The sequence below is a fragment of the Phaenicophaeus curvirostris genome, chromosome 3, assembly GCF_032191515.1.
Source record: "Phaenicophaeus curvirostris isolate KB17595 chromosome 3, BPBGC_Pcur_1.0, whole genome shotgun sequence".
Classification (NCBI taxonomy): domain Eukaryota; kingdom Metazoa; phylum Chordata; class Aves; order Cuculiformes; family Cuculidae; genus Phaenicophaeus; species Phaenicophaeus curvirostris.
The window spans coordinates 15,753,495-15,772,283 of record NC_091394.1 but is presented as its reverse complement, the minus strand read 5'-3'; the positions used below and the strand labels follow the sequence as shown (position 1 = coordinate 15,772,283).

The window sequence follows — 18,789 nt, the reverse complement described above, 5'->3', positions numbered from 1 at the left end:
TTGATCTATACTTACCAAAAGCTTTGCTTTTTGCATCCGACACACTAGGTAAGCCTCTCCGTTTTCAACCTGCCACTGGAATGAATAGTCTTTCTCCCTGCATAGAGGTGAGACTTGAAAGCCAGACCCCAACAAGCCAAGATGTTTTTTTTCCTAACTGCTATACCTACAGAGCAAGTTCATCAGCCTCTGTACAACACACTTCTGTTGAGAAAGTCAGATCCCTGTAACGAAAGTGACAAGATAGTAGGATGCTCCCCACAGCTATAACCTTTACAGCCTCCTGACAACAGCTAGGAAAGTGAATAGTTGAAACGTATATATGTCGGCCTGACAGAGGAACTCTCAGATCATAAAGTAACAATCTACAGAACCTATATGTTTTGTTCCTGGTTTCTGTCCCCTCATTCCTCTGCAACATTCCCTCACTTTTCACTAGAATCTTCTAGAGCGTGCAGAAGCCTTTCCTTCTCTTCTGACTGATGCAGAAGCCAAAGATACATAAAAAAGAAACAAAGAACAAAAGGCAATCTTTTATCACATGACCCACTGATCAGTCTGTTGAGCATCTTAAGTCTGTTTCATCCAAATGATCCATTCATCATCCATTACAGTTATTCACAACCTATTTTTCTTTGCTGGAATGCTTTTTACGAGTGATTTTCCTTCTCAGTAAGAGTTATGCAAGGGACTCAGTAAAGCATCTCACCAATCCTGCTACTTTTTCCAACACACTACTGGCTACAAAGCACTGGCTGTAAGACTGACCTTAAAACTAAGACCCATATCCATGCACAGAAAGCTACAGGCAGAAGATATCTGCCAATACCACCCACATTACTCCTTAGGTCTCTCCTGACCTCCAAAGTTTTCAGGTGAGTCAAAATACTTTTCCTGGATTTAAAAAAAAAACATCACTGTAGAACAAAGACGTTAGACAGGTTATTCATTTTGATGATTTACAGAGCTTAATACCAATAGTTAACACAGTAAGTATACATGTGTTACTTGCCGTCCTCTTCATACAAGATTTTTTTGAAGAGTTATTAACTAGGATTATCAAAAGCTTTTATTTAGACAGCAAGGTTCATGTTTTTAAAGCAAATCAATTGACAGCAGCTTTTACAGCTATCTATAATTTATGTTAGTGAATAAGCACTGGTTTATTTACATTGTCTAATACCATATAAACAGTTGAAGCTGGAGGGCAAGTTAAAACATTTCAAGTCAAACAGCATGCTACTCACTAAGATGAGATACCAGAAGAGGTACACTTAAGTGCACAGGTTATTCTCAATATGCTTCTTGTTTGCATATTGAGAATGTTCTTGCATGGCTAGAACACTCAAAAGAAAGTCTTTTTGCTTAGCCTCTGAAAAAAGTTATATGCTGTGAGCAGAGATGTATTGCCCAATATCAACAGTACAGTAATCCACTCTCCAAAGAATTTTGGAGTGACATATTCCCAAATATGGTTTATTCTAAAGAATTCAGCTGTTCAAACAATTAAGATAAAGACACCACAAATCAGCTGAAATGCAGCACAGGAGGAAATAACAGTAGTAAAATAGTAAAAATAAACAAGCAAACATGTTTTACCTCGCATGCACAGCAGGGTAGGAATTACCATAGTATACCTAGTAAGAAATAACCCATTAAAGTCATGAGTAATTCAACCATGGAAGCAAGCCCTGGACTACATCAGCCCCAAGCAGATGACAGCCAACATTGCATCTAGTTGCAAAGAGTGCAAAGGAGGCAACTCCAGCAAACACCAGGTTGCTCTCCAGACAAACAGAATATCTCATCTTATTCAAGAAAGCTATATCGAAGGGTACAAGTAATGCAAAGGATAACCCCCCAAAAAAACTAAAGCAAAACACAAACGTGTGACTGACTAGAACAAAAATTGTGCAAGTCCAGCCTACAGTACACAATTCGGAGATTGCCCTCATTCACTCCTATGCAATGAAGCATCAGCAGTGCCAGCGCATATGCAACCGCAAAAAACTACTTGCGCTTTTAAGATACTGATGTCACAGATACCTCGTGTATTTTAATACTGCCTCACTAACAAATCACAACAATCTCTTCTTAGAGCAAAGAGACCATTTTGTAATCTCAGATGCATTTGCTGGTATTATGCAACACGCAAGCTCCAAATCCACGGGTGGCTTACAGTTAGCAGCAGGCAATCAATGATGCAGCAGTGACTAGCTGACTTTCAGGACACAAGTAAAATGTTATTGGTGCCCTATTCTTAAAAACAGGCTGCAAGTTTTTAATAAATAAATTAATTAGATAAAAGGAGATAGGAATTGTAAAAGTCTTTCTTACTCCCTTTTGTTTTTCAGTCCTTGAACAGTTTCAAGCTGACATCTCAAAATCAAGTATGTTGACCTACTTGCAAATATACCACCGTGGGACAAATAGAGCATAGCTATTCCAACTAAGTGTAAACAAAACAGAAAATAAACTTACAGAACAGGTTAATATTTTGTAGGAGGGTTAATGTGTTCATGTTCAACAGAAAGCTGAGGTCTGGCCAACAGATCACATGTTCCAAGTGCATTAGTGTACATTTATTTATTGCTATTAACTTGCACCTGCAGAGCAAGGAAGAAAGAGAATATTCCTTCTTTTGATCCTGAAGGTCACAAGGTGACCAAAATCCCAGCTTAATGAAAACTCTGGTGAGGTTGCAAGTGTCACAGCTTCATCAAACCTTTCAAAACTCAGCGCTGGAAAGCACAGCAAAGAGAAGTGAAGTAATACCACCCAGGCTTCATAGACTCTGTCAACTTAATTAGAATGGTATTTTGGCAGCACCTAAAGATTACATATCGAAGGCTGGGTAGCAGGCCAAATACTTGACTTGACTAGAAAATTTTGCCAAGCCACCTACATTAAGACCTACTTCCCTGTTCCTTCAGGATGCCATGAAGGAAATCTGTTGTTTCAGGAGTTATAAGACTATTTAACAGAAGCACGAAAGAGTGAACGTCACCAGCACTGAAGGTTAACTAGATATGTGTTAAATGAGAAACATTCCTAGTTAACTTTCAGACTACAGAGCCACTGAAGAGGAACATTTGTTCTCAAGGGGTGCAGGCTCCAGATGTAGCCAAAATGCTTTCCCTACCTAACATCGTATTTTAACCCACAAAACACCTGTAGTACAAACTTGGAACCCACCCACATGTTCCATCTACATTCTCCCAGCCCCAAGGTTGTCGGACTGGTACTGGCAGCAGTAGAAAGGAGGGAGAAGACACATAAGCATACTCATACACAACCTCATTTTATAGCCCTAATGTACATTGTCCACAGAAACAAATCAACATCCAGGCTATGTCCAGAGCTGACCAAAACTCTTACAGGACCGGAAAAAAAGGGTAAAGGGGAAAGGTATGCCCCTGCACTGTCCCATCAGTTTCTTCAGTGAGAAGAAACAGGCATTCCTTCCATGCAGTTCATCTCATTCCAAGGCAGCTATCTAGAAGAGGTCAGAGAAAGCTGAGGTTCGGACAAGATGATCTCAAGAGTCCCCTGACAACTTACTCAATTCAGTGAAACACATCACTACAGTGCCCAGCTGCTTCCGCTGACTACACCAGCCATTTGGAAGACTGGTTCAGATGTAGACATCCATGATCTGGACACTCAAAAACAACTAGAGGAATCCCTCTCCAGTATACAGCACTGTAACTTCAATCTCTCAGCACCTTTGAACAAGACTGACAATCACATCAGAAAAGTCCCACAGCATTCCCAGATTTAGGCTCTGGACTGCAGAAGTTGATCCTGACAAAGGTTCAGCTTCTCCCAGTGACCTCTAGGGTTTAATCTCGCTCTGTGTGTGTGTGTACGTATACGTATACTACACACACTTACATACATGTATCTGAACTCAATAAGTACATGAAAAGCTTCTTCAGCAGCAGCACAAAATGCAGAAGATAATCCTTTCAGTCAACATAGCAGATTTCAGTGTTGTGAATGCTCCATCTCCCAATAAATAAATAAATATCTAGTTCACTTCTTTCCCAATCTTCCTTTGCTGTTTGAGGCAGAGATTCTGTTTATGCTTTGCTCTTCAAAAAATTTCTCACCCCTCCCCAAATATACTGCAGCATAATAAAACAAAAAGATCTATAAAACAAGCAGCAGAAAAGCTCTGAATATAAGTAGTTTGAAATTTTCAATTGTAATTCTCAATTGATGAAATAACAACTCAGAAGTTTGTTCCTTTGTATTTTGATCTATTAAAACTCGTCATTAACACAATCAGCTTGACAGATGCATCTGAAAAGTCTCAATTTTCACCTCAGCCCCACTAATTCGCAGTACTACTTTATTAAAACTCAGTTCTGCATAAAGAAGTGGCTTCACACAACTGCCCAATTTGACTTTAGACAAATACCACATGCTTTCATGCTACTTCCAGTTATTGGAAAAGGACAAAGATTTCCTTCACCTAAGGCTCCAATGCTTAATGATCTCGGAGCCTGTAACCTCCTCCTTCAGTTGGGCAGCAGTATCACAGAGTATGCCACCAATGTTCAATACTTTCACCTTCCTCTCAGGTAAGTTACACTATGGCTTGGAAATAATCATGGTTTTCTGCAACATCTTTGCCTATGCATCTTTTCCAGTTCAATAACTCACACAAGTCAGTAGCCTAAAATAAGCACCAGAATTTCCATGAGGTCTGTCACATTTAACTAATTAGAACAACAAGACATAAGCCAAAGCTGGATGGCTACCAAAGAGCCAGGTTTGAAAAGGCTACTTCACAGGAACAAAGCATTCTTCTCCATGGCATGGGAAGATAGGTAGGGTTCCCACAGAAGCTCCTAGTTGTAAACCTTTTCAGCATTGTCTTCTAAACTGCAGGCATGCCCTCATACTCTGTTCCAGATGAAGTACAGCAGCACACTGGCTAATAACGGCACTCTGATCAGTCTCAGTGAGACTACTTGGAATGACAAAGTAAGCAGCAGGAATAATACCGGTATAATTTTTTCCTACAACTGTAAGTAGCAGCACTGGCCAGAAAAGATCTTGCAGGTGGACTAAGGAAAAATTGCTATCAACATATGCGGAACTTTGAGTAAACCACAGAACACCATACCTGAATTTTCCCTATGGTCTCAGGAATAGGCAGACATTGCTGTTTTCTACCAGGCTTTGATGATAGATACCTAACAGCAGGTTAAGTCTTTTAAGGTTTAATGTCTCACGAGATGAGTTTTTAAATACAAAACAAAAAAGTGTCAGAAACATCAGAGTCCCTTCGTTTTTGCACCAAGTCAGAACACAAATTGTTCCTTCTGCAGAGACCACATGTGCCAAGAAGGACTAGGCTTGAGCTCCTAGCAACTGAGCAGCACGCAAGTTTTCATTTTCTGGAAGGAAGGTAAAACACATCTGCAGAACAAACCATGGGCAAAGTTAAGAAATCATCCTGTACAGTCAGACAAAATTAAGTAAATACGTGATTCCCACTCACTGTAAACCTTCTCCCAAGTGTTCAGTGACAGGATGTGTGGGAATGGTTCAAAGATGCATCATGAGAGGTTCAGACTAGATATTGGGAAACATTTCTTCTACTGCGAGTTGGTCAAATACTGGAACAAACTTCCTAGAGAGATGGTCAGTGCCCCAGGCCTGTCAGTGCTTCAGAGGCATTTGGATAATGCCTGTACTGATATACTTTAATCTTTGGTCAGCCCTGAGTGCTCAGACAGTTGGCCTAGACGTCACTTCTGGCTCAAAACATTTTGTTCCACTCATAGAAGAAATCCTTTTACACCAAAGTGGCTTTATCTGAATGAATGCTCCTAAAGTGAAGCGCACAACATTCTCTTATCTTGTAATTTTTTCCTAGTACATTAGCAAAATGTCCACATGATTTATAAGTCAGTTTTTCTAGAAGAGTCTATCTCTGAACACACTCAGGTGCTCTCTTGCCATCAAATTTAAGGAGCTTGGGGGGGGCAGGACGAAGAGCCAGTTGAGACACAGTGAATTTTCCTTCAACGATTCTATTCTGTCTCAAAGCAAGATCAAAACCAGTGAGAGCCAATGGCAGTTTAGGAAACCCAGTTTTATTTGGCACTGAAACAGGCTGGGAAGTTCAGGAGATCAACTGCCATGGCTGAGCTGAAGGGCTGACTACATCCTATGTCCATCTTGGGAGGCATCTGACCACCTCTATCCCATCTACAAGAAGGGTCACAGGGAGGACCCAGGAAACTACAGGCCTGTCAGTCTGACCTCAGTGCCAGGGAAAGTCATGGAACAGGTGAACTTGAGTGCTATCATGAAGCACATGCAAGAGAACCGGGTGATCAGGCCCAGTCAACATGGGTTCACAAAAGGCAGGTCTTGCCAAACTAACCTGATCGCCTTCTATGACAAAGTGACTCGGCTGCTGGATGAGGGAAAGGCTGTGGATGTATCTTCCTGGACTTCAGTAAAGCCTTTGACACGGTTTCTCACAGCATTCTGCTTGGGAAACTGTCAGCCTCTGGCCTGGACAGGCGCACACTCTCCTGGGTGGAAAACTGGTTGGCTGGCCGGGCCCAGAGAGTGGTGGGAAATGGTGTGAAATCCAGCTGGAGGCCAGTGACAAGTGGGGTTCCCCAGGGCTCAGGGCTGGGTCCAGCCCTGTTCAATGTCTTTATCAATGACCTGGATGAAGGCATCGAGTGCACCCTTAGCAAGTTTGCGGATGACACTAAGCTGGGTGGAAGTGTCGATCTGCTGGAGGGTCGGGAGGCTCTGCAAAGGGATCTGAACAGGCTGGACCGCTGGGCTGAGTCCAGTGGCATGAGGTTTAACAAGGCCAAATTCCGGGTCCTGCACTTGGGGCACAACAACCCTGTGCAGTGCTACAGACTAGGAGAAGCCTGTCTAGAAAGCTGCCCGGAGGAGAGGGACCTGGGGGTGTTGGTTGACAGCGACTGAACACGAGCCAGCAGTGTGCCCAGGTGGCCAAGAAGGCCAAATCTTGGCTTGTATCAGAAACGGCGTGACCAGCAGATCCAGGGACGTTATTCTCCCTCTGTACTCAGCACTGGTGAGACCGCTCCTTGAATCCTGTGTTCAGTTCTGGGCCCCTCACTACAAGAAGGATGTTGAGGCTCTGGAGCAAGTCCAGAGAAGAGCAACAAAGCTGGTGAAGGAGCTGGAGAACAAGTCTTAGGCTATGGGGAGACCTTATTGCTCTCTACAACTACCTGAAAGGAGATTGTAGAGAGGGAGCGAGCTGGCCTCAGGGGACAGGACAGGGACAAGGGGAAATGGCCTCAAGCTCCACCAGGGGAGGTTAAGAATGGACATCAGGAAAAAATTTTCACGGAAAGGGTCACTGGACACTGGAACAGGCTGCCCAGGGAGGTGGTTGAATCACCATCCCTGGAAGTGTTTAAAAGACAGGTGGATGAGGTGCTGAGGGGCATGGTTCAGTGGTTGATAGGAATGGTTGGATTCAATGACCCCATGGGTCTTTTCCAACCTAGTGATTCTGTCCCAACTACCTCTGCCATGGCAAGGTTCACAGTGCCCCAAATTTTATACAGGATTCCCACTCCTCATCCTGCAACGTCAGTTTCTCAGCATGTAGCTCCTGGCCAAACCACTACTTGCACTGACCACTGGTCATTCGCATTGGTTGGGAAGGGACTGGTTAACAGTATGAATTTCACAAGCCCACAATTACAAAATAGATATGAGCAAGCATTCCATTGGCAATTAGACCTCCAGCTTTATTTTATTTATTGTAGTATAAGTAGATGTTGCAGTTATTCGAAGGTTTTCACAACCTTAATTGTATTGACCTTAATTGTTGTTAATCTTTCCCATAAAGTGGAGACAGACAGACGCCACCCATATTTTGTGAAGAAGATAGTGTCCTGCGGGTTATGAGTAATAAAAGACAGTATTGTCTGCCTTCTCCCTCCTGTGTGAAATACAAGGGTATTAGGATTGGCCAGCAGCATGGAAGAAAAAGAACGAACAAATGACTCAGCTGTTTTATTTATTTTTTTGGAGGATACATCTGCAGCAGGATTGCGCCATGACACCGGTATTTCTTTCCCCTCCCTGGAAGCAAGTGAGGCTTCCAAGTGCCAGCTAAGGAAGAGCTGTATTTAGACTTCATGACGCCTGAAACAGCTGATACACAAAGCACCCTGTCCACTTCATTAAGCATCATTCAGGCTGTAGTATTAAGAAGTGAAGTGTTGAGTTTCACGGGGCACTATTAGGTTTCATAAACAACTTGTCAGACTAGACAAGAAAGCACCATTTCACGATGTGCTATGAGCACTGCAAAAGATACACAAGAGCTTCCCAGGTCTCTTCCTTTGCTAGTGGTAGGCTTGTTTAAGACTTCTTGCTCAGGCATGGAAATTTTCTGCTACAGAACTTTGAGACCTAGGTTTTTTAAACCAGAAGTACATTCCTCTGACTTTGTTCTGCCAGATGTACTAGAAGACGTTAACTTGGTGTCCCGGTAACTTGAGAACAGGCAACGCTGAGGAGGGACACTGAAGTTCAGAAACAGAATACAGGATGCACTGATGCTGCAATAGGCACTCCCTATAACCTAAGGCAAGATCCCTAGAAGTCAGGATAGTACTAGAAGATCAGTTTCACCTTTACATTTACCTTCAAACAAATGCCAAGAGTGAACTTGGACATAAGGCTGAACACAGAGACCAGACTAGAAAGCCATCCATTATCATTTCTAATGCTAAATGCAGCACATCAAGTCTTTCCTCCCTCTTAATTCAGAACTCACCTTAGCTACAAACACCTTCAAGGTTTGACAGAAAAAAAACATAAGGAGCATTTTCAGTTTAGTTCCTTAAGTGATGTTAAGTCTGGTTATCAAGCAAACAGAAAAAAATCCGTCAACCTGCAAAAGTTCACTAAGCACTGTATTTTTTATATGTGTGTGTATATATTTAAGAATATATATACACAGACACACGCACATATACATACACCAAACAACTGCTGATAGATGACATTTTAAAAGTAACATAAAAAGACTGTAATAAGTTGTTAGAATGGAAAGAATTCTGCCAAGATTTCTACAGAAAAACATCAAATTGTCAAGCTGTTCAGTGCCATATATACCTTATCGCACCTAAATTAATTTGGACACAGCATGAAAGATGGTAAGTCAGGTGAATTTTCAGAAGTGAGTGCGAGGTAAAATCAAGGAACCAAGAAGACAGGAAGTGACTTCTTCACCAAAAGAACTAAATAATACAGACATGGATAATAAAGAAAAGGGCATCAGGAAGAGTCAGTATAGCTTTTGCAGAAGTTATGACTCAAACCTATGCAAGGCTTGAGACACCATATGAACAAAAACACATTTGGACATTATCCCCAACTAGGGACTCTTAAAAGGACCTGAGCTGCTGTAGTTTGCAGGAGTGGTTCCCCCCACTTAACACCAGCATAAGGATAAGAACTAAAAGTGGGAAAACACAGAACCATACAAGAAGTCTCAGGAATGACTGTAGTAGTCTTCCTTTTCAATGTATCTACAGCGCTCTGAAACCTGACAAACAAGGTGAAACAAATATTACTTGAAGCGTGACCTGTTCAGGCATCGGAGCTGGAGCTTCACGCAAAGCACAGTGGAATGATCTCATGATCACAAGCAAATGGGCAAACAAAAGGGCAACATTGCTTAATTTCCACAAACTCAAGTCAGCACACAAAAAGGAAAAAAAAAATAACCCTGTCTGTGTGTACCACTGAAGTAAGTGTCAGGAGTCTAAAGTCTTGTTTGAAAGTATCATCATAGGAGAAGAAAAAAAAAAAAATAAAGACAGACAAGACCTCACAAGGAAATACAGTACTAAGAATCAAGGAATTGCCAGAAGCAAAGCAGAATCATGACAAGTCATTAAATGAAGGGCACACCCACTTTTTGAAAACTGTGGGCTGCTATCATGACACTAATAGGGTGGAATAGAATCAGAAAGAGTGGAGAGAACAGGAATTCCTGCATCAGAAACTAACAGACCTGGATCACAAAGCACAAAGAAGAGACAGCTGAGGGAGAAGAGGACTGACATGTAGCTGATTATGGAGAACACACACTAAGTACTCAGAGAATGACTATCCCCTCTCAGAATAAAGGGGTAGATAGGAGACCTGAAGTGGATAGGAAACATGAAAATAACTTCCATGTGGTGACTGAACCTACCAATGTGTTAAAATAATAATTTACGCTAAGCACTGGAGAAAGCTTGCCAAGGGATAGTGACTATAGTAATGGAGATGTACACGCTAGAAGTGCAACACAGCTCACCATGAGGCAGAAAGAACACTCCATGAGTTCTCCATTCAAGACCTTTCTATTCCTAGCTACTGGTCGCCACTTCCTCTGCTCCAGGTCACATCCCCCTCCAGAGAGGACAGGACAGAGGGCTGCTTGCCCCAAAGCTAGGCTTAATAACATAGCCCTTTCACATGAACTAAGATCCCAACTCAAACTGACATCATTAATTATATTTTTAAAAAAATAATATTCTTGGCTGTGAATTGTGGCCCTAGACATTAAGCTAATAGGGATGGTGAAGACGAGCTGGAGGACGAGCTGGAGGGATAGCCACATCAGAGGTTCAGAAGCACTATCTCTGCACCACCACACTGCATTCTGCAGAAAACACTGCATCAAATTAGCAGATCTGCACCTTTAACAATTTGGCACAGAACTTAAATCTACAGTTGCTAGGCATTCTCCATGTAACATTTACTTTTAACAGCAAGTCCCACAGGCTGCTGCAGTACGCAGAAGGTAGAATACATGTAGTTTGCAAGTTGACAAGCACATGCCTAAACACTGGCTCTCTACAACACAAAGCACGAGCCACTCTACCAGAGTGCCTCTCCCACTTTTTTCCATGGCGATTAATGACATCCAGGATGCAGTAAGTTCCACCACTGAATACAAAAGGGGTTGTTTTCATAATGGGCATCTAGTAACTCTCTTCCTTTGCATTTCAGGTCAGGACAAGAGAAAATCGAAAGATAAGATTTTGAAGAACATTAAACTTCCTGCACAAATGTAATGAAGTCCTCTTGAAATCACAACATAAGCCCAACAAGCCTACTGAAAGCTGTTAAGAGACCACAGCTGAACAAGGCCTTGAACACCTCTTATCAGCTTCTCATTCTGGATAAAATGAAAAGCTGCTTTCAAAATAGCGTAAGAGTCACAACACCAAAAGGATTCTGGCTTTTTCATGTTCTCAAAATAGAATGCTAGAAAGACATCTCCAAAAATAGAAGTTTTAGGTGCATTTAGCTTTCATCTCAAGCATCAGCACAAGCTTATCCAGTGCAGCATTTGCTTAAGACTCTATAAATCACTCTCTCATCTACAACCCCACCCTGATGAACAGCAGACAACTGGGACCAAACACAGCTGATCACCTGAAAGCCCTCTAAGGCCAGAGGATTTGGATGCTGGAGGGTGCCTACTCCTTCCCCACATGCCCTGAACACGGAGAAATTTAGATTCCTCTAACTCACCTCACTGAAATCTAAGCAATCTAATAGAAGGTGGCAGCAAGCAGCATCACCAAAAATAAAACCATCAAAGAGAAACTACTGAAGTGTAAAGTAATGCTTTGTCTCAGATGCTTAAATGTGCAATTTATTTCCACAGTACTTCTTGATATAGGAAAGTAAGCAGCAGAAGCACATTTTGGGAACCATACTACCTTTCCCTTTCTACTTCGCAGGCAAACCAGAGGAAAAGCGACTATCTTCAAACCAGCCCCCTCTGTTCCTTGGCTATCCAGATTCACCCTCGCCGCCCTTCTGCAAGGCAGGGTGAAGCTTGCTTGCCGTGACAGGGAGGGCACCGTGCAGCTCCTCACCTCCCACTCCCTGCCTTCTAGGAATTTCCCAAGCCACCACTGGAGGATTAGGAGCTGTAATGCTACTGAAAACTGCAATATTAAAATTTGAACTAAAGCACACGGTCTGCCTTAAGAGGGCGATTCATTTTTTTTAACCTCTGGAAAAGCGTCTGAGGATCACAGTGAGAAAGCAGCATCAGAACCAGCAACTCCGCAAGCAAAACAGCAGAGTTTAATTGCACATTGTAGACTGCCTGCAACTTCAGATTACGGACTGCAGAGCAACAAGTTATTCTCTCCCTAACTGGGTCCCAGTCTAAAACAGTCCCGTTATTTTTAGTATAGTACTTAAGTATCTGAACTGTGCCCTGAACTGCCAAAGCTGGCATGCATCCCTGGCCATACCAGGAATTCCGATATTAAACAAGAACACACACGCCACATAGCCAGGCTGACTTTTGCTCTTCTGCGTTGTCTTTAGTGGGTTACTTTAAAGACTTTAAACGCTAACAGCCAGCCAAAAATGGCACAGGTTTATATGCTAATTCTGCATTTAAAGTCTCTCTATCAGCTACTGTGTGACAGGAGAATCAACCCAGCAAGGAAGCGAGAACTGTGATACCACAAATGAGTTAAAGAAAGACATGGTCTGCTCTTAGCAGGGATGGGCTAAGATGAAAGATAAGAATGGGATTATTTCACCTCCGTTTTGCTTATTATGTGTCCTTACAAGTTCTGATGCACTGGAGGAGAGGAAAAATCCAAAATGCATCCTGCAACTCATGCCTCTTCCTTCCCCTTCCACACTACACATAAGCCATGGATAAATTTAAACTAGTCAAGAAACAAAAGGCCTGTGTTAAACATGTTTACACAAACACAGAGAAGGGGGATTATGTAAGCTCTGTCTCACAAACAATATGCTGCTTCTACAGAAGAAATGAGAAGATCAAAGCAAGACTTGTGCAAGTTTCCAAGTCAGTCTTCCCACCTTCCATCAAAGGGGTGACAACTGTCCTGAAGCATTCTAATTCAGGAGCACAGAGCGCAGAACAAAATCTGAAATAGCCAAAGGCTACTCCAACAAAGCCTATCATGCCTTACAGTTGCTTACCTTGTGCTTTCATTATAATCTCATTTTTCTTAGACCAGGAAGAATTAGTTCCATGAGGAATTTACTCTGCCCTTTTAACGAGCACTTTGCAGAATGGAAGTCAACTGAAAGAGCTTTCAGGACAAGATCCTAACCTGAAAGATGGTTGCCAGCCAACAAAAATTTGTTAGTCTATTACCACTAAACCATCTGTTCTTGAAACTGTACGTTCCTTTTCAGAAGGGTTCTTATTTTGCGAACAGTATTAGCATTCTGCGCTGCCTCCGCTCTGTAAACATCCCCTCATCCAACATGCTTCTAAATCCAATGGTGACATAGGACCAAGCCTCTAGTTTTCCAAATTACTATCTAGCCATTCAGAGTTCATCAGTATATTTCAGTACTTCCCTTTTTAAACTATTCTAGTCTCAGACAGCAGTAGAAGCATCGTATATAAAACCTTACATGGCTTTCAAATTATGATTAAGCTGATCAGGGGCACCAACTAAATGACGCTCTCAGATCCAAACCTGACAAAACCAGCTGAGATTTCAACCTTTTGGCACTTGTTTATTACCCATTTTAATGGGTTGATTCCAGATGAAAGAGCTTGCTTTGTACATGAAGAGAGCTTTCTGCCACTGACTTTTCTCTCTCATCTCCAGTTTTTAGCTTTCAATTAATCCTCAGACCCAAGATGTTTAAGTTTTGCTTTTGCACGCACATGACCAAAAGCCAGCAAGTAAGTTCTTCTCCCTTGCTAGCTAAAGAGGTCAGGCAAAGTCCATTTATCTGCACTCCGCTAAAAGAGCAATAGCCTGAAGACAATTACTGCAATACCAAAATAAGCGAAGGTGAAGTAACAGACATCAAAAACTCATTCTGCAATTCCACAGCAATAAAATAATCATTAAGAGAAAGGTCAGTCCACTCCCTTTTTCAAGAAAAACTGTAAGTAACAAGGCCAAAACAAAAAAAAAAAAAACAAACCCAAAACTAACACCAGTGATGATAGCACAGATGAGAGAAACAAAAAAATCAATTGAATCAGTAAAGATTAGAGGAATCAACTTTCAAATCAGCTGGTTTTCACGAAATTCAATCATGAACATATTTAACAGCTTGGGGGTTTCCTACAGCTTCAAACCATTAGCAGTTATTTTTTAGAGTTCACAGTGGATTGACAAAGGATGGCAAACAGTAATATCCTAAAGAAGTGGGAAGGGAAAAGAGTGGAAAGAACCTGAAGAATTATAGTTGCTGTTTATTTGGACATGTATTGCCGTTAAACCCATCTGCTAGCACGAAAAATAAAAGACTGAACTCAACAAAAACTGATGGCACATGGACAAGCCAGGTCAAACCAACTCAAATTCATACTACGGCAGAACAACATAGTTTAGGAACACAGAAGCAGCAGACACCAAACCTTGACATTAGCAAAACCATGGCAAAATATTCCAGCCACATTCTTATGAAAAGTTCAGAAAACTCTGTCACAGAGTTATCAATGCAAACAGTCATCTCGTGGCATATTTAAAAGTGACTGGATAACTACACTAATTTATCATTTGCTTAGAATGAAAAACATGGAAGGACTCACAAAATAGAATGACATACTTGAATAACTTTCACAGCAATCTGCAGTGGTCCCATATTATTCTAATACTAATCATGTTGATGATAAAGGAGAAAATGACACTCATTAAACTTGGGGAAGCTGCCAATTTAAAGCTGCCAGTTTGCTGGAAGACTGAATTCAAAGCAAGTTTTAGAAACTGGAAAATTCTTTGTTGAGAAAGATGCAAATACCACATAGGAATGTATAGAGGAACATATGTGAGAATCGTGATGCAACAGTTCTGTTCTACTCGTGGCTGATAAAGCTTCCAGCACGATGCTGCATCCAGTCTTAAGCAAACTTCAGAAAATATCAACTGGAAAGAATCCAAGCAAAAGCAATAGGAACATCACAGAATTAGAAAAACATGACATCTGGGAGGAAAAAAGAAAAAACAGAATGAACTGGAGCTCAGCCAAAAGAAGAAAAAGTAAGGGTCATGATGATATCTTTTGAATATACAAAAGCCTACTGGGAGAGAAAAAAAAAAGGGAAAAGTCTATTCTCCATGCCCACAACTTTAAGAAACAGAAAGGTTTAAAAAGCAACAAAAGATTGAGGAAAACATTACTGGGTGGAGTGGCAGGGAGGGTGTGGTGTGAGGGCACTGGGAAAAAAGGAAAGAAAAACACCAAGTCAAAACTACTAAAAGAAAAAAAAAACAAAAACAAAAACACACAAACAAGTCAACAGACAGACTGACTGGGAAGTACATGGAAGTTTTCCCATCACTGTCAGCAAACTGCCACAAAAAAACCCACTACATTGCAACTTTTTATTGATCAGTTGATCTTTCTCTAGTCTCCTCTCCAGATCTAGGACCATGCTACAAGAAAAATAAGCTTAGCATAGATGAGCTCTCTCCTCCTCTTTTTATAAGGATATTACCCAAAGTAAGACTAGCTGCATCAACTAGCTGCGTGCCAAATGTAACCTTCAGAGCCGAAATCCACCTGGAGTATTGTGCCCAGTTCTGGAATTCTCAGTATATGAAGGATATGGTACTGGTGAAACTGGTCCAGAGGAGGGCCACAAAGATGACCAGAGGGCTGGAGCACCTCTGCTATGAGAACAGCCTAAGAGAGTTGGGATTTTTGAGCCTGGAGAAGAGAAGGCTCCAGGGAGACCTTATAGCAGCCTCCTAGTACCTGAAGAGGCTACAATACAGCTGTGGAGGGACTTTTTACCAAGGGCATGTAGTAATAGGACTAGGGGCAATGGGTATAAACGGGAAAGAGGCAGATTTAAACTAGACATTAGGAAAAAATTCTTCACAATGAGAGTGGTGAGACACTGCAACAGGTTGCCCAAGGAATTGTGGATGCTCCATGCCTGGAGGTGTTCAAGGCCAGGTTGGCTTGGGCAGCCTGATCTAGTGGAAGAGGTTGGAAGTATATGATCTTTAAGGTCCCTTCCAACTCAAACCATTCTATGATTCTATTAAAAATCACATGAAAATTTTAGGCAAAAAAAAAAACCAACCAAAAAAAAAACTCCACTGTAAACCTTAAGTGTTAAAATATCTTTAATAGTCTAACCCATGTACTTGCTTCTGTTGATACAAGGATGTATGTCCTAACATTACAAACAAACCAGAACCTGACAACAGAGGCGCACGTGGCCAACACCCGGCTGAAAGCAGGGCTGCTCTCCAGTCTCGCTCTGGAAAGCAAACAGGAGAAAGACCACTTTGACTACATTTTTTTTTAATGCTCAGCCACAATCTGTGAGCTGTAGATCAAAATCTTAGGGTTTCAATGGCTACCAGGTTTTTGGAGGGTACAAGGAGTGAAGAAATTTCTTCTTCCTGAACAGCATGGAAGAGAATCATCTATACACGATTACCACAGCACAATTAACTTAGGTCAGTACCATAAGGTGCAACACTAACATTCTGCAGCTTGGCATTAATTCTTACTCAGTAGCAAGCATCTGAGGGGGTTGGGGAAAACAAACTAAAATTCAAAAATCCCAATCCTTTTAGGGTTTGTTTTTAGCTCATGTACCTGCCAGTGTATTCCAAACTGCGGTTTGCATTTGTTCTCACTGTGTAAAACCTCTGGGAGTATTTACAGGAAATGAACTCTGATTAGACATAACTGCAAGCAATACCTTATTCAGCCAAATTTCTCTCTCAAGTTCCCCTCCTCACACACCACAGTTTCGCCTCTACCATTTGCATCAACATAAGTAGCTGGGGACACACATTCCACAAGTCTCACAAATCCACTACTTCTGGGTACAAGATTTAATTTAGCCTCTAACCATGCAACTGGAAGACATTTAAGCATGCCACAGAGGCTTAACGGAGGCTTTGGAATTGCCTTTGCTTTATATCATAGTGTCCAAAAGACATTCATTTGCCATCTTTTCTTCAGTAGCCAAGAGCAAGATGCTGACACATGGATAAATATTTATAAGGCTAGATCATACAGTTTTCCTTATATCTGACTAGATCTAACCCCCACTCGCTGAAGCAGAAATTACATGTAAATATCACAGCAACAGCAAGGAGGATCCAAGAGTGAAGATCAGGTTTCTGCACACGGGAGGGGCCCACTGTGGATTTACGGGATTAGCACCAGTGCCCTTCCCTCCCTATCAGGAATTACTGACTGCTCCCTACTCTGCATCTTTACAACTGCAGATACTGAGATCTAGGGAACACAAGGCTGACAGTCCACAAAGGCAAAGCACTAGTCATTCCTAAGGAGTGACAGGGCTGCAAAATTAACAGGAAGGACAAATAAAATATTTTTTTAAAAAAGTCTACACCTATTGATTTTGTAAGTCAAGACAGTTGAGCAGGCATTGCCATTTCAGAGTTCAGACATGCCACCGTTTGCATTCAGAGCAGAAGCATTTTTGCACAGACGCCTCACCATGTGGTAAACCCTGGAATCCCCAGCTGTCCAAACGGTCACCAGACCACAAGACATGGCAAATAAACATCTGCTCAAAAGTGACACTTGTGGTTTAGACCAGGACTGAAGTCAGGCCAAGTTTTAGATGTGAATTACCTACCTGTATCACAAGGATGTTTACTATGCATTGTGGTATAAATACTCCTTCTACCCCAATTTTTTCTTCTTCCTAACATTTCCTCTGGCTTTGAAGAGGCAATCATCATCTCCAATAATTTAATTTCCACAAGCTGGGACATGGAATTAGATGCAGAGCAATGTAGCCATCGCACAGGCAAAACACAGCCCCCAGAAACAGCAGGCTTTCCCCATACAGACGCCCAACAACAGCTCTAAGAAAGTGTTAGCATTACTCTGAAAAGATAATTGTTATCAGTAATCATTTTCAGAGCTATAATCTAGCCATGCTGTGACTTAAGACACTCCCCCACCCATCACATCATCTTCAACTGACGGGTGGAGGGGAACAGCCCTGCTTTGTCTTTTCTCTCCATCACACCACAAATACTTACATGACTATGGAAATCCATTTGATTCCTTCTCCTCTCATATTGCTGAGGAGTGGGTGAGTTGTGAAGGGGGAAAACACAAAATCAAGTTGACTAAAAATATGACAGTTGTGTCATTACTGCTGCTCTTTGTGCATTCGCCTCTAGGCTTTCACATCTCTTAAAATCTCTCCTTTAAAGTAGCTGTCCCTCTCCTCTCCCCTCCCCTTCCACTGGTACAAAACACACAACTAAGCAGAGAGGTCAGTTTGAAAGTGTCAGCCAAATCCTCAAAAACAGACGGGAATAGTTTCTAATCTTTTATTATTATTATTTACAGTAAGTATCACAATAAAGAAAAAAGCCAACCATTTTTGGTTGGTGTTTACTTACATCCAAAATCCAGGGTAAATTTACATTCTTAATTAGATTTTAGGTCTTTAGTCTGTATCCAGTTTTTTCTCCCTAACCATGGGATGGCTCAGTCCTTTCTTACAGGATGCAAAAGGGCAGGGAGACTTTGAGGTGCTCCCTGGTGGAAGATGACATCGCAATTCAAAGGTTTAGGTTAGGTCAGTTTTAAGATACAGCTACTTTGGGCTGCTCTGCCTTGGTTTATACAAATCCTGTTATTTCTTCATTGACCAGCCAAATCTTTGGGGAGATTACAGCCATGCTGCAAAACTATCCTCATTGATTAAAAACAAACATTTGTAATCCAGGCTGCATTAAGGCAACAAGGTTGTAAACAGACTTCTTATAA

The 18,789-nt window shown here is 41.7% G+C and overlaps 1 protein-coding gene across 3 annotated transcripts in view; it reads right to left on the bottom strand.

Moving 5' to 3' along the window:
• The window catches only part of GRB10 (growth factor receptor bound protein 10), a 148,460-nt gene that overhangs the window by 117,070 nt on the left and 12,601 nt on the right, over nucleotides 1–18,789 (bottom strand). The window contains exon 1 of one of the 3 annotated variants that reach the window (XM_069853427.1): nucleotides 2,338–2,382. The exons of the other annotated variants lie outside the window; for them this stretch is intronic. The gene's annotated coding sequence lies outside the window, so the exon portion shown is untranslated. Of the gene's footprint in view, nucleotides 1–2,337; nucleotides 2,383–18,789 lie in introns of those variants that run through there. 3 annotated transcript variants of the gene reach the window in all.